This window comes from Ursus arctos, chromosome X (assembly GCF_023065955.2).
Source record: "Ursus arctos isolate Adak ecotype North America chromosome X, UrsArc2.0, whole genome shotgun sequence".
In the NCBI taxonomy this organism is placed as follows: domain Eukaryota; kingdom Metazoa; phylum Chordata; class Mammalia; order Carnivora; family Ursidae; genus Ursus; species Ursus arctos.
In genome coordinates, this window is record NC_079873.1 from 82,357,084 (window position 1) to 82,373,661 (window position 16,578).

Below are 16,578 nucleotides of genomic sequence, written 5' to 3' on the forward strand. Positions count from 1 at the left end.
TACTACAGCCTGCAGAGAGGCAACATAGAAGAGGAAGCTTGCACAACAATAGGGAGAACTCTTTATACTGATTTCAGAAGGTGTTGGGGATTTCTCTGGGAACAAAGGAACTGACAGCTGCCGTTTTCTTCCCCTGCCCACCAGCATAAACAGAGGGCCACCTGTGGGAGGCAGCACTGCACAGACACTTGCTATTTAACTTGCTAGTAGTGCACCTCAACCACACATTCTCCTGAGGGCTCGCATACTCCAAGCCTGCTGGCTTCCACCCTGGGCTTAGTGCAAATTTTGTTAAGGCCATGCACACTCCACCCAACCACTGCCTCCACATGCCATGCCCCCAGAGCCACCACACTTCAGGGACCTGCCTAAGACTAGTGGCTCAGGGCAAATTTTCTTAAGGCCTCAAGCACACCACCCAGCCACCACAAGCCTCCAGCCACTGCCATGCTTCATGCCCAGCTTCTACATACACAAATGTCATGTGCAATGCCCAGCAGAGTGCCTTGCCCCTGGCTACTGCCAGTAATGCACGCCATGCACCAGGTCACCACCATGCTTCAGGAGATCTGGTCTAAGACTAGTGACTCAATACAAATTTTGATAACACCACAGCCCCACTCCTGAGCCCTTCTATGATCATGTGCCCTCAGAGCCAGCCTTCTTGGGTCTCATTAATACTACAGAGAGCAAGCACAGCCTACAATAGGCAGAGGGTCAGTGCAGATGTCTGGACTGAAAGGGAAAACAACTGAGACATAATAGCAGGATGCAGCAACATATATAGAAAACTCCGCTGAAGTGCCAGGTTCTGGTGAACAGGGGACACTGCACTGCAGGGCACTATAGGACCTCTTTCTTCATAAAGTCACTACTTTCAAGAGCTAAAGTTGTAGCTGACTTTCCTAACACACAGAAACAAACATGGAAAGGCAGACAAAATAAAGAGACAGGAATTTGTCCCAAATGAAAGAATGAAACAAAACCACAGCAGGAGAATCTAAGAAGAGAAATAAGTAATATGCCTGAAAAAGAATTTAAAGTACGATCATAAAGATAGTCACTGGACTTGAGGAAAGGTGGAAAACATCGGTGAGACCCTTAAAAAGGATGTAAAAAATAACATGTCAGAGATGAAGAATTCAATAAATGAAATTCAAAATACAATAGTTGAGGGGTGCCTGGGTGGCACAGCGGTTAAGCGTCTGCCTTTGGCTCAGGGCGTGATCCCGGCGTTATGGGATCGAGCCCCACATCAGGCTCCTCTGCTATGAGCCTGCTTCTTCCTCTCCCACTCCCCCTGCTTGTGTTCCCTCTCTCACTGGCTGTCTCTATCTCTGTCGAATAAATAAATAAAATCATAAAAAAAATACAATAGTTGGAATAAACAGTAGGATACAGGAAGTGGAGGAACATATCAGTGACCTGGAGGACATAAAGTAATGGAAAGCAATTAAGTTAAGCAGGTGACAGACAAGTACTGCATAATGAAAATAGAACACCCAGTGACTCCATCAAGCAAAATAACATGCACATTATAGGTATTGGGGGGGGCACAAAATGTATTTGAAGAAATAATGGCTGAAAACTTCCCGAATCTGGGGAAGGAAACAGAGATCCAGATTCAGGAGGTACAGAGATCCCCCAACAAATTCAACCCAAGGAGGTCCACACCAAGACACATAGTAATTAAAATGTCAAAAAACAGTGACAAAGAATGAATTTTAAAGGTTAAAAGAGAGAAGACAGTTGCACACAAAGGAAACCTCATAAGGCTGTCAGCTGATTTTTCAGCAGAAACTTTGCAGGCTAGAAGAAAGTGGCACATTATATTCAAAGTGCTGAAGGGAAAAAATCTATAGGCAAGAATACTCTATCCCAAGAATCTATCATTCAGAATGGAAGGAAAGATAAAATTTTTTTCAGACAAAAATAAAACAAAACAAAACTGAGGGAGCTCATGACCTCTAAACCAGCCCCACAAGACATATTTAAAGGGCATTACTTGGGTAGAAAGGAAAGACTGTAAGTAAGAACATACAAAGTAAAAAACACAAAAGCAGTAAAAATAAGTACATCTGTAAAAATCAATAAAGTGATTCATAAAATAAAAGGATACAAAATATGTCACCAAATATCTGAAACACGGAGGGGAGATGAGTAAATAATGAGTTCAACATTAAGTGACCATCAGCTTAATATAGACTGCTATATGTAGAACATGTTATATACAAACCTAATGGTAACCACAAATGAAAAAACAGTACTAGATATGCAAAAATTAGAGGAAGGAATCCAAGTACACCACTAAAGAAAACCAGCAAACAATGAAAGAAAAAAAGAAGAAAGGATCGAGAAAACCCACAAAAACCACCACACAACAAGTAACAAAATGGGAGTAAATACATATTGATCAATAATTACTTTGAATGTAAACAGACACCAGTCAAAAGACATAGGGTGACAGAGTGAATAAAATACAAGACCCATTTATTAGCTGCCTACAAGAGAATCAGTTCAGACACAAAAACATCTGAAGATTGAAAGAGAGGGGATGGAAATATTTATTATGCAAATAGATGTCAAAAGAAAAACCAGAGTGGCAATATGTATATCAGACGAAAGAGACTTTGAAACAAAGCTGGTAAAAAAAGATAAAGAGGGACAATATAAAATAATGAAGGGGATAATCTAATAAGAAGATAAAACAATTGTAAATGTTTAGGCACCCAACATGGAAACACCCAAATATATAAAACAATTAGTAACAAACATAAAGGAATGAATCAATTCTAATACAATAATAGTAGGAAACTTTAATACACCACTTACTTTGATGGACAGATAATCCAAAAATAAATTCAACAAGGAAACAGTGGCTTTGAATGACACACTGGACCAGATGGATTTAACAGATATTTCAGAACATTCCATCCTAAAACAGCAGAATATATGTTACATGCACATGGAACATTCTCCCAAATAGATCACATATTAGGCCACAAAATAAGCCTAAACAAATTTTAAAAGATTGAAGTCATACCATGCACCTTTTCTGAACACAACACTATGAAACTAGAAATCAACCACAAGAAAAAGTCTGGAAAGACTACAAATACATGGAGGTAAAATAGTGTGCTACTAAACAATGAATGGGTGAAACAAGAAACCAAAAAAGAAATGAAAAAGTACATGAAAATGAAAACAGAGCACTTAAAATCCTTAGGGATGCAGAAAGGTGGTTCTAAGAGAGAAGATTATAGCAATACAGGCTTACCTCAAGAAGCAAGAAAAATCTATGAACAACTTCACCTTACACCTAAAGGAGCTAGAAAACAACAACAACAACAACCCCAAAACCATAAGAAGGAAAAAAATAATAAAGATTCAAGTAGAATTAAATGATATAGAAACAAAAAAATGCAAAAGATCAATAAGGGGCACCTGGTGGCTCAGTTGGTTAAGCATCTGCCTTTGGCTCAGGTCATAATCCCAGCATCCTGGGATCGAGCCCTGTATCGGGCTCTCTGCTTAGCTGGGATCCTGCTTCTCCTTCTCCCTCTGTCCCTCCCCCTGCTCATGCTAATTCTTTCTCTCTCTCTCTTAAAAATAAATAAAATCTTAAAAGAAGGGGTCAATGAAACCAAGAGCTGGATCTTTGAAAAGACCAACAAAATTGATAAAACTCTAGACAGACTCATCCAAAAAGGAAGAGAGAGAGAGAGGACCCACATAAATAAAATCACAAATGAAAGAAGAGAAATAACAACCAACACCACAGATATATAAAGGATTATAAGAGGATATTATGAAAAACTATAGCCCAACAAATTAGACAACCTAGAAGAACTGGATAAATTCCTAGAAACATTTAACCTCCCAAAACTGAAGCAGGGAAAAATAGAAAAGTTGAACAGACTGATTACCAGCAAGGAGATTGAATCAGTAATCCAAACAAACAAAAGTCCAGGAGCAGATGGGTTTAGAGGTGAATTCTACCAAACATTTAAGATGAGTTGATACCTATTCTTCTCAAACTATTCCGATAAATAGAAAAAGAAAAACTTCCAAATTCATTCTATGAAGCCCGTATCACCCTGATACCAAACCAGATAAAGAGATGACCAAAAAAAGAGACTACAGGTCAATATCTTTAATGAACCTAGATGCAAAAATCCTCAACAAAATACTAGCAAGTTGAATCCAATGATACATTTAAAAAAATCATTCATCCTTGTATGTATATACACCACATATTCTTTATCCATTCATCAGTTTATGGACATCTTGGTCCTTTCCATATTTTGGCTATTGTGGATATTACTGCTATATATATTGGAATATTACTCAGCCATCAAAAAGAATGAAATCTTGCCGTTTGCAATGACGTGGATGGAACAAGAGGATATTATGCTAAGCAAAATAAGTCAGTCAGAGAAAAACAAATACAATATAATTTCACTCATATGTGGAATTTAAGAAACAAAACAGATGAACATAGGGAAAAAGAAAGAAAAAGAACATAAGTAAAAACAGAGAGGGAGGCAAACCATAAGGAACACTTAACTATAGGAAACAAACTAAGGGTTGTTGAAGGGAAGATGGGTAGAGAAGGATAGGGTAATTGGGTGATGGGCATTAAGGAGGGCACTTGATGTAATGAGCACTGGGTGTTGTATACAACTGATGAATCACAAAACTCTACCCCTGAAACTAATAATACACTATGTGTTAACTAAATTGAACTTAAATAAAAACTTAAATAAAAAAATCACTCACCATGATCAAGTGGGATTTATTCCTGGGTTGCAAGGGTGGTTCAATACTCACAAATCAATCAACATAATACATCACATCAATAAGAGAAAGGATGAAGCCATGTAACTATTTCAGTAGACTCAGAAAAAGTATTTGACAACATACAGCATTCATTCACAATTAAAGCACTCAACAAACTAGGTTTACAGATGGCATACTTCAACATAGTAAAAGTCATATACGAAAATCTCACAGCTAACATCATCTTCAATGGGGAAAAACTGAGAGGTTTTCTGCTAAGGTCAGGAACAAGACAAGGATGTCTACTCTCACCACTTTTATTCAGCATAGCACTGGAAGTCCTAACCACAGCAACCAGACAACAAAAGAAATAAACACAAAGAAATAAAAGGAATCCAAATTGGCAAGGAAGAAGTCAAATTTTCACTATTTGCAAAGGACATGATACTGTATGGAGAAAACACTAAAGACTCCACCAAAAAACTACTAGAACCGATAAATGAATTTAGTAAAGTCGCAGGATAAAAAAATCAATGTGCAGAAATCTGTTACATTTCTATACACTAATAATGAAGCAGCAGCAGGAGAATTTGAGAAAATAATCCCATTCACAATTGTACCAAAAATAATAAGATGCCTAGGAACAAACCTAATCAAAGAGGTGAAAGACCTATACTCTGGAAACTATAAAACAGTGATGTAAGAAATTGAGGAAGACAGAAAAAATGGAAAGATGTTCCATGCTCATGAGTTGGACGAACAAATATTGTTAAAAAGTCTATATTGCCCAAAGCAATCTACACACTTAATGCAATCCCAATAAAAGTAATACCAGCATTTTGTATGGAAATGCAAAAGACCCTAAATAGCCAAAGCAATCTTGAGAAAGAAAAGCAAAGCTGGAGGCATCACAATTCCAGACTTCAAGTTATGTTACAAAGCTATAGTAATCAAAACAGTATGGTACTGGCAAAAAATAGACACATAGATCAATAGAACAGAATAGAAAACCCAGAAATAAATCTACAACGATATGGTCAATTAATTTTTGACAAAGCAGGAAAGGATATCCAATGGGGGAAAAGACAGTCTCTTCCACAAATGGTGTTGGGAAAACTGGTGAGTTCCATGCAAAAGAGTGAAACTGAACCACTTTCTTATGCCGTACGCAAAAACAAACTCAAAATGGATTAAAGACCCAAATGTGAGGCCTGAAACTACAAAAACCCTAGAAGACAACTCAGGCAGTAATGTCTCTGACATAAGCTGTAGCATCGTTTTTTTTTATATATGTCTCTTGAGGCAAGGGAAATAAAAGCAAAAATAAACTACTGGGACTTCCTCACAATAAAAAAGTTTCATATAGTGAAGAAAACAATCAATAGAAGTCAAAGGCAACTAACTGATTGGGAGAAGATATTTGGGAATGACATATCTAATAAAGGGTTGGTATCCGAAATATGTAAAGCACTTATACAACTCAACACCCAAAAACCAAATAATCCAATTAAAAAATGGGCAGAAGAAATGAATAGACATTTCTCCAAAGACGCCGCCCAGATGGCGAACAGACACATGAAAAGATGCTCAACATCACTCATTACCAGGGAAATGCAAATCAAAACTACAATGAGATATCACTTCACATCTGTCAGAATGGCTAAATAAAAAACACAAGAAACAGCAGGTGTTGGTGAGGGTGTGGAGAAAAAAGAACCTTCATGCCCTATTGGTGAGAATGCAAATTGGTGCAGCCACTGTGGAAAACAGTTTGGAGTTTCCTCACAAAGTTGAAAATAGAATTACCCCACGATCCAGTAATTGCACTACTGGATATTTACCCGAAGAATACAAAAGCAGTAATTCAAAGGGATACATGGACCCCTATGTTTATAGCAGCATTATTTATGATAGCCAAGATATGTAAGTTGCCCAAGTGTGCATTGTTTGATGAATGTATAAAGAAGTGATATACACACACACACACACACACACACACACACACACACAATGGAATATTATTCAGCCATAAAAGGAATAAAATCTTGCCATTTTCAATGCCATGATGCAGCTAGAGAGTATAACACTAAGCAAAGTAAGTCAGCCAGAGAAAGACAAATATCATATGATTTCACTGATATGTGGAATTTAGAAAACAAGACAAAGAAGCAAAGACTAAGAAATGAGAGAGAGGCAAACCAAGAAACAGACTCAACTATAGAGAACAAGCTGCTGGTTACCAGAAGGGAGGTGGGTGAGAGGATGGGTGAAATAGGTGATGGGGATTAAGGAGGGCATTTGTCATGATGAGCACTGAGTGATGTACGGAATTGTTGAATCACAATATTGTACACCTGAAGTTAATATAACACTGTACGTTAACTATAATGGAATTTAAAATAGAATAAAAAATTTCTTAAAGCAGAAAAGATGCCATTAACAAAAATAGAACATATCTGGGGTGCCTGGGTGGCTCAGTCAGTTAAGCATCTGCCTTTGGCTCAGGTCATGATCTCATGGGGCCTGGGATCAAGCCCAGAGTCAAGCTCCCTGCTCAGCAGGGAATCTGCTTCTCCCTCTTCCTCTGCCCCTTCCCACCATTCATGCACTCCTCCCCACCATTCACGCACTCTCTCTCTCTTAAATAAATAAATAAAATCTTTAAAAAAAAACACAGCATATCGAAGTGGGCCATGATGGTAAAGTTTCTCAGATTGATTAATGGGACAATTCAAGGTGCAAAAATGTACTCCATATAATTAAGGATTATATTATTTATATTATCTTTCATACTACAGCAATATATAATTACTATATTTATATGTATGTAATAAAGTAATAATTTGTATATTTATATTATATATTATTTATGTTATATTTATATTTATATTTTATATTTATTTTATAAAAATTTTTAACTTTAACACATATTTCCTCTGTGAAAGAAAAAATAATGTCTGAGTGGGTGAAATGTCTATTTTTCATTTTCTATCTCTTTTTACTCTTAGAATTTTTAGTCATGCCCTTACATTACTTTCTCAATTATAAAAAAAAATCACCAAATAATGGATGTTGTGTTACTCAATTGTAATTGAGATTAATCTTCAGTTTAGTTTTGTTAGTTTCGTAGAGAACAATTATTGCTCTTTAGACCTTGTGCCTATAATAAAAAAACACATACACACCAAAATGTTAAAAAGCAATTATGTAGGGGCACCTGGGTGGTGCAGTCGTTAAGCGTCTGCCTTCAGCTCAGGGCGTGATCCTGGCATTATGGGATCGAGCCCCACATCAGGCTCTTACGCTATGAGCCTGCTTCTTCCTCTCCCACTCCCCCTGCTTGTGTTCCCTCTCTCGCTGGCTGTCTCTATCTCTGTTAAACAAATAAATAAAATCTTTTAAAAAAAGCAATTATGTACATAGAGGTAGGGTTATAAATTATCTTATTTATTCTTCATAATTTTCTGAATTATTTGTAATGTGCCTGAATTACTTTAATAATAAAACAATAATAAAGGCCTCTCCCTCAAAAAATATTTTTGTAAACTGCATAGCATTTCTGGCTGTCATTATCCCCTTTACTCTAAAGCTCTTTTATCCTATTACTAGCTGCTTGCTCCCTTTCCTTTGACCCTTCTACCTTGGTTGATCAAATGTTTTTGGAGCAGAATCAGGCAGTATGAGAGAAAAGAAGTCCCCTCACTTGGATACATGAGCTTAGGCCTCTAATGCATTATCTATCAAGGGGGAATATGATTTTTCTTTGAGATTAGAGGAAACTACAACTATTTGATATTTGGATTATAGTTCTGTTGAACTTGATTATTTTAAGTGTTTTCACAAACTCAGAACATAGAAATAGTATCTATTTTCCTACTAGAGTCAGGAAGAAAACTACTCTTCCTTTTCCTGTGAACCACACTAGCCACTAAGTGGAGCTATAGGCTCAAGTATAAGAAATGTGAGGCATGAGTTCAATTATCTTGTGAAAATATAATGATGTTCTTGGAGTTCTCCAAAAACAATAACAAAAATTGAAGCCTATTCCCTCCCTTGCTCAAAATGACTATTCAGGACTGGAATGTCGAATAGCTGGATGAGGTCAATTAGAAGGCCTAGGGCTGAGATATATAGTGACATTCAGTTTCATTATTCTACTTCATACTGGATTATTTAAAAACAGTTGCAGTATTACAAAATGTTCAACAATTTTAATATTATAGAATATTGTTTTATTGCCTAGAGTAGTGATTTTCAACTGGGATCAACTTTGCACCGCCCCACCAGGGGACATTTGGCAATGTCTGGAGACAATTTTCATTGTCACAAATAAGTGAGGTGGGTGCTACCACCATGCAGTGTGTAGAGACCAGGGATGTTAAGGAGAAAGTGCTTTATACTTTCCCAATGCATTCCTATTACCTCTCATGATTCTTTTTTTTTTTATTTTAATAATTTTTTATTATATTATGTTAGTCACCATACAGTACATCCCCGGTTTCTGATGTAAAGTTCGATGATTCATTAGTTGTGTATAACACCCAGTGCACCATGCAATACGTGCCCTCCTTACTACCCATCACCAGTCTATCCCATTCCCCCACCCCCTCCCCTCTGAAGTCCTCAGTTTGTTTCTCAGAGTCCATAGTCTCTCATGCTTCATTCCCCCTTCTCTTTACCCCCCTTTCTTTATCTCATGATTCTTGATACCACAATATGAAGAAAGAGAAGAAAGAAAGAAAGAAAGAAAGAAAGAAAGAAAGAAAGAAAGAAAAAAGAAAAAGAGAGTGAGAGAGGGAGGAAGGGAGGGAGGGAGGGAGGAGAGTGAGAAGGAAGGAAGGAGGGAAGAAAAAGGAAATAAGAAGGGAAGAAGGGAAAAAAATGAAAAAAATAAGGGAATTGCCCAAGTCCATCTGAGTTAAAACTCGATGCTTCTGACTTTAGGGCCTCTTCATAAAGCCACACTATCTCTTTGAAAATTAATACACAATACTACAACTTTGAAACTATTGTTTGAAAAGCCTCCCTGTAGATATATGGGTAAGTTTTTATGTTTGCTCTAAACCTACTTTATTGAGGGTTTTTATCATGAATGGATGTTGTACTTTGTCATGCTTTTTCTGCATCTATTGAAATGATCATATAGTTCTTGTCTTTTCTCTTATTGATGTGATGTATCATGTTGATTGATTTGCAAATATTGAACCACACTCACAACCCAGTTTTAAATCCCACTTGATCATGGTGAATGATTTCTTTGATGTATTGTTGGATCAGTTTGCTAGTATTTGGGGGGGGGATTTTTGTATCTATGTTCATCAGATATATTGGCCTGTAGTTTGCTTTTTTTGTGGTTTCTTTATTTGGTTTTTGTATCAGGGTAGTGCTGGCCTTAGAGAATGAATTTAGAAGTTTTCCTTCCTTTTCTATTTTTTTAAAATAGTTTGAGAAGAATAGGTATTAATTCTTCTTTAAATATTTGGTAGACTTTGCCTGGCAGAAGTCCATCTGGCCCCAGACTTCATTTTGTTGGGAGTTTTTTTTTTTGTTTTTTTTTTTTTACTGATTCAATTTCTTTGCTGTTAATTGGTCTTTTTAAGTTTTCTGTCTCTTCCTGTTTTGGTTTTGGTAGGTTCTATGTTTCTAGGAATTTACCCATTTCTCCTAGGTTGTCCAATTTTTTGGTATAATGTTTTTCATAATATTCTTTTATGATTTTTTGTATTTCTGTGGGGTTGGCTGTTATTTCCCCTCTCGTTTGTAACTTTATTTACTTGAGTCCATTCCATTTTTTTCTTGATAAATCTGGTTAGAGGTTTATAGTTTGTATTGATTATTTTCAAAGAACCAGCTCCTGGTTTCATTACTCTGTTCTATTCTTGTTTGTTTGTTTCTATATCATTTATTTCTCCTCTAATGTTTATTATTTCCTTCTGCTGGATTTAGGCTTCATTTGTTGTTGGTTTTCTAGCTCTTTTAGGTGGAAGGTTATTTATTTGAGATTTTTCTTGCTTCTTGAGGTAGGCTTGTATTGCTATAAACTTCCCTCTTAGAACAACTATTGCTGCATCCTTAATGTTTTGAACTGTTGTGTTTTCATTTTCATTTGTTTCCATGTACTTTTTTATTTCTACTTTTATTTCCTGTTTTACCCATTCATTGTTTAGTAGCATGGTATTTATACTCCATATATTTGTGGTCTCTCCAGATATTCTTTTTGTGGTGACTTCTAGTTTCATACTATTGTTGTCAGAAAAGATGCATGGACCAATAACAGAATTGTTCCTGCAATTGTGTCTAATTGATCTGTCTTGTATTGCTACACACAACATTTTAAAAATTACATCAGTTGCCAATACCAATTAAAATTTGATATCAAGAGAAAAGAAAAGAAAAGAAAAGAAAAGAAAAGAAAAGAAAAGAAAGATGCATGGTAGGACTTCAATCTTTTTTAATTTGTTCAGCTTCTAAGAGTGGCCTAATATCTGATCTATTCTGGAAAATGTTTCATATGCACCTGAAAAGAATGTGTTTTCTGCTGTTTTAGGATGGAATGTTCTGAATATATGTTAAGTCCATCTGGTCTGGTGTGTCATTCAAAGCCATTGTTTTCCAGTTGATTTTCTGTTTAGATGATCTGTCCATTGTTACAAGTGGGTGTTAAAGTCCCCTACCAGGGGCGCCTGGGTGGCTCAGTCATTAAGCGTCTACCTTCAGCTCAGGTCATGATCCCAGAATTCTGAGATCTAGCCCCACATCGGGGTCCCTGCTCAGCGGGGAGCCTGCTTCTCCCTTTCCCACTCCCCCTGCTTGTGTTCCCTCTCTCGCTGCCTTTCTCTCTTTCAAATAAATAAATAAATAAATAAATAAATAAATAAATAAATAAATAAAAAAAATCTTTTTTTAAGTCCCCTATCATTATTATGTCATTATCAGTTAGTTATTTTATGTTTGTTATTAATCATTTTATATATTTGGGTGCTCCCATGTTGGGTGCATAAATATTTACAATTGTTATATCCTCTTGTTGGATTATCCCCTTTATTATGATATAATGTCTTCATCTCTTGTTACAGTCTTTGCTTTGTAGTCTATTTTTTTCTGTTATAAGTATTGCTACTCCAGCTTTCTTTTGACAGCCATTTCCATGATAAATGTTTCTCCATCCCCTTACTTTCAATCTGCAGGTGTCATTAGGTCTAAAATGAGTCTCTCGTAGGCAGCATATAGATGGGTCTTGCTCTTTTTGTCCGTTCTGCCACCCTCTTTGTGTCTTTTTACTGGAGCATTTAGTCCATTTACATTCAAAGTTATTATTGATAATTATGTATTTATTGTTATTTTATTGTTTTGGGTTTGTTTCTGAAATTTTTCTCTGATCATTTCTTGTTTTTTTCTCTTTCATGGCTTGCTGGATTTCTTTCTCTTTATTCTTTGCATGTTTATTAGTGGTTTTTGATTTGTGGCTAGCATTAGGTTTGTATATAACATATTCTGCATATAGCAGTCTATTTTAAGTTGATGGTCATTTAAGTTTGAACCAATTCTTTACTCCTCTCTTCCTCACATTTTATGTATATGGTGTCATACTTTACAACCTTTTATTTTGTGAGTTCCTTGGCTGATTTTTTTACAGAAATATTCATTTTTACTGATTCTTTTGTTTCCTACCTTCATACTCTCAGTTTTGGTCTTTAGGTTCTACTCAAAGTGTCCCCTTTAATATTTCTTGCAGGGCTGGTTTAGTGGTAATGAATTCCTTTAGTTTTTGTTTGTCTCTATATCTTCCTTCTATTCTGAATGATATACTGTCTGGATAGAGTATTCTTGGCTGCAGTTTCTTTCCCATTCAGCACTTTGAATATATCATGCCACTCCTTTCTGTCTTGGAAAGTTTCTGGTGAAAATCCACTGAGAGCCATATGGGGTTTCCTTTGAATGTAAAAGTCTTCTTTTGTATTGCTGCTTTTAATATTTTTATCAGTATATTTTGCCATTTTAATTACAATATGTCTTGGTGTGGATCTGCTTTTGTTGAATTTGATGGGGGTGCCTCCTGGATATCTGTTTCCTTCCCCAGATTAGAAGTTTTCAGCTATTATTTCTTCAAGTAAATTTTCTTCCCCTTTTTATCTCTCTTCTTCATCTGGGACTCCTATAATATGAATGTTTTATGTTTGATGGAGTCACTGAGTTCCCTAATTCTATTCTGATTTTGCATAATTCTTTTTTCTCTCTTTTGTTTAGCTTTTTTCCATTTCTCAGTATTCTAGGTCATTAATTCTTCCCTCTGCTTCTTCCCGCTGGCTGTTCATTCCATCAGGCATGTTTCTCATTTCATTTATTGATCCCTTTATCTCTGTTATGTTATTCTTTATCTCTGCTACTGGCCTCACTGATTTCTTCTACTATTTTCTCAAGTACAGTGAGTATCTTTATGATCATTGTTTTTAATTCTCCACCAGGCACATTATTTACATCTGTTTCATTTAGATCTCTGGCTGTGGCCTTGTCCTGTTCCTTCATCTTGGAAAAATTCCTCTGTCTTCTCATTTTGTCTATGTCTCTGTGCCTGTTTCTCTGTGTTAGAAAAGTCAGCTACATCTCCTGTTCTTGAGGGTAATTGCTTTATGAAGAAGAAGTCTTAAATGCCATACTGTGTAATGTTCCCTATACCCCAGGGCTTGGTGCTTTTGGGAGTGTCTCCAACGTGTGCTGCTTGTACTCTGCTTTTGTGTCCTGGCCACTTTATCCTTCAGGCCAGTCATCTGCAGAGGCTCTCTTTGACTTTTGTGGGCAGTGTTTCGTCTCTGGCCTGAGTGTAGTGCATTTTAGCTAGGTGTGCTCTGGTCTGCTTCTGAAATGAGACCTGTCACTGCTGCCATTGGAACTGAGGCCTCACAAAACTCTTGGGTTGGAAGAAATGGTGTGGGCAAGGATTTGGGCTAGCCTTCTGGGAGTGGGGGGGCACCATTCTGAGAATTAGGTGAGCATGATTAGGAAGGGTAGTTCTACCACAGCACAGTGGGCAGGGCTTGGTGTAAGCAAGATAGGTAGTGAGTGTCAGCACTGCACTGGCTCCTTCAGGTGGACCTATGCTTATTGAGGGGTGGGGGAGGGAAATGGTGCCTGTCAGTTCCTTTTTTCCCAGAGGGTTCTCTCTGTGAATGCTGCTTCTCTGAGAAACACTCTGAGATGAGCAACTAACCTCCCCACTGTGTCCCCTAGGCACACTCTTCAGATAGCTGTTTCTATGCTCTGTGTCCATGGGCTATTTGCTTGCTTTGTCTCCAAGAGCAGCCCCAGTATCCTCCAAGTTCTCCCATATCCAAGCCACACTGATCTTTAAAACTCCAGGCTTTAAGGCCCACTCGTTGTAAGAACTCACAAAATTTGAGCCCTCTCACTTTCCAAAACAATTGCTGTGGGGGTACATTTTTCCTGTGCACTGTCTTTTGTGCTAATTTATCTCTTGCTGTTCTCTGTGACTGTGTCTTCCTCCCCATGACAGCAGCCAGAATCTGTTTCTTTCCCAAGCAATGTTTCCACACTTCCTACATTTTCCAATGTGGCCTCTTCTCTCCCTTTAGTTGTGGAGTTTGTTCTGTCAGGCTCCAGGTCAATTTCTGGAGTATTTAGGATGATTTGATAGTTATCTAGTTGTATTCATGGGACAAGGTGAGCTTATGGTTCTACTCTGCCATCACCTTCCCCTTTAATGCAGTATTGTATTCTTTTAATTTTTAATTCCTTGATGTCAAGTATATCAAGCATCTTTTCATATGCTTATTTGTCATGTGTATTTTCTTTGGTGAAATATTTGTTTAGATCTTTGCCCACTTTCAATTGGCTTATTTGTTTATTGTTGAATTTTAAGTGTTCTTTGTATATTTGGATATAAGTCCTTTATCAGATATGATTACACAAAATACTTTCTCCAGTCTATGGCTTGTATTTTCATTCTCTTAATAGTGGCTTTTGCAGAGCAGAAGTTATTAAATTATTAAAGTTCAACTCATAAATTAATTTTTACATGGATTATGCTGTTGATTTTGAGTCTAAAACATCATCAAACCCAGAGTCTCCTAGACTTTTCCAATATTTTATTTTAAAAGTCTATAGTTCTGTGATTTACATTTAAGCCAATAATCCATTTTGAGTCAATTTTTGTGAAAGGTGCAGCATTGGTGTCTATGTTCTTTTCTTTTCTTTTTCTTTTCCTTCCTTTTCTTTCTCTCTTTCTTTCTTTCTTTCTTTTTTTTTTTTTTTTGTATATGGAAATCCAATTGTTCCAGGAGCATCACTTGTTGAAAGACTGTCCTTGTACCATAAAATTACCTTTGCTCTCCTGTCAAAGGTCAATTGACTATATTTGTGTGAGTCCATTTTGGGTTCTCTATTCTGTTCCATTGATCTGTGTGTCTGTTCTTTTGCCAATACCATGCTGTCTTGTTTTCTGTAGTTTTATAATGTGTCTTGAAATTGGGTAGTTTGTGTCCTCCAACTTTGTTACTATTCTTTAGTATTATGTTGGCTATTCTAAGTCTTTTGTATTTCCATGTAAACTTTTGAATCACTTTGCTAATATTTACAAAATAACTTGTTGAGATTTTGATGAGAATTTCATTGAATCTGTATGGTGACTAATTAAAAAATATTATATAAAAAAGCTCTATCTTAAAAAAAAGAATTTCATTGAATCTCTAGATCATGTTGAGTTGACATCTTAATGATATTGAATCTTCTATTCCTTGAACACAGAATATCTCTCCATTTATTTAGATTTTTTTGTTTCTTTTATCAATGTTTTGCAGTTTTCCACATATAGATCCCACACATATTTTTTTGTTCAGATCTATACCTGAGTATTTTATTTTACTTGGTCCTATTGTAAATGACATTTTTAAAATTTCAAATTCCAATTGCTCATTGCAGATATTTAGGAAAGGAATTGATTTTTGGGGGGTATATTAACCTTGAAGTTTGTAACCTTGCTATACTAACATTATTTCCATAACTGTTTGTCCATTCCATGGAAGTTTCTGCATATACAATATTTGTTTAAGAGTGTTTTATTTTTTTCTTTCCAGTCTATGTACTTCTCACTTCTTTTTCTTGTCTTATTGTACCAGCTAGGACTTCTGCTATGATGTTGAATAGGAGTGGTGGGACAGAATATCATTGTCCTTCTCTTGATATTAAGGTAAAAGGTTCCAGTTTCTCAGTGTTAAGTATGATGTCAGCTGAACATTTTTAGTAGATGTTCTTTACGAAGTTAAGGAATTTCCTATCTATTCTTATTCTGCTGAGATTTTTTAATCTTTAATGGATATTGGATTTTGTCAAAAGCTTTTTCTGTATCAATTGATGTAGTCATGATTTTTCTTCTTTAGCCTACTGATGTGGAATATATTGATTGATGCTTGACTCTTGAACCAGACTTGCATACCTCTAGTAAATCCCACTTGGTGGTGGTATATAGTTCTTTCTCTATATTGTTGGATTGGATTTGCTAATAGTTTTTGAAGATGTTTGCATCATATTTGTGATAGATATTGATCTATAGTTTCCTTTATTGTAATGTCTTCATTTCATTTTGATATTAGGGGAAAATTGAGCTCATGGAATGAATTAGAAAATGTTCCTTCTGCCTCTGTTTTCTGCAAGAGATTATGTTTTCTCTTTTAAAGTTTAGTAGGATCCACCAAACCATCTGGGCTTGGTGATTTCTTTTTTAGAAGACTATTAATTATTGCTTCAATCTCTTCAATAGATACAGTCCTATTCAGATAATCTATT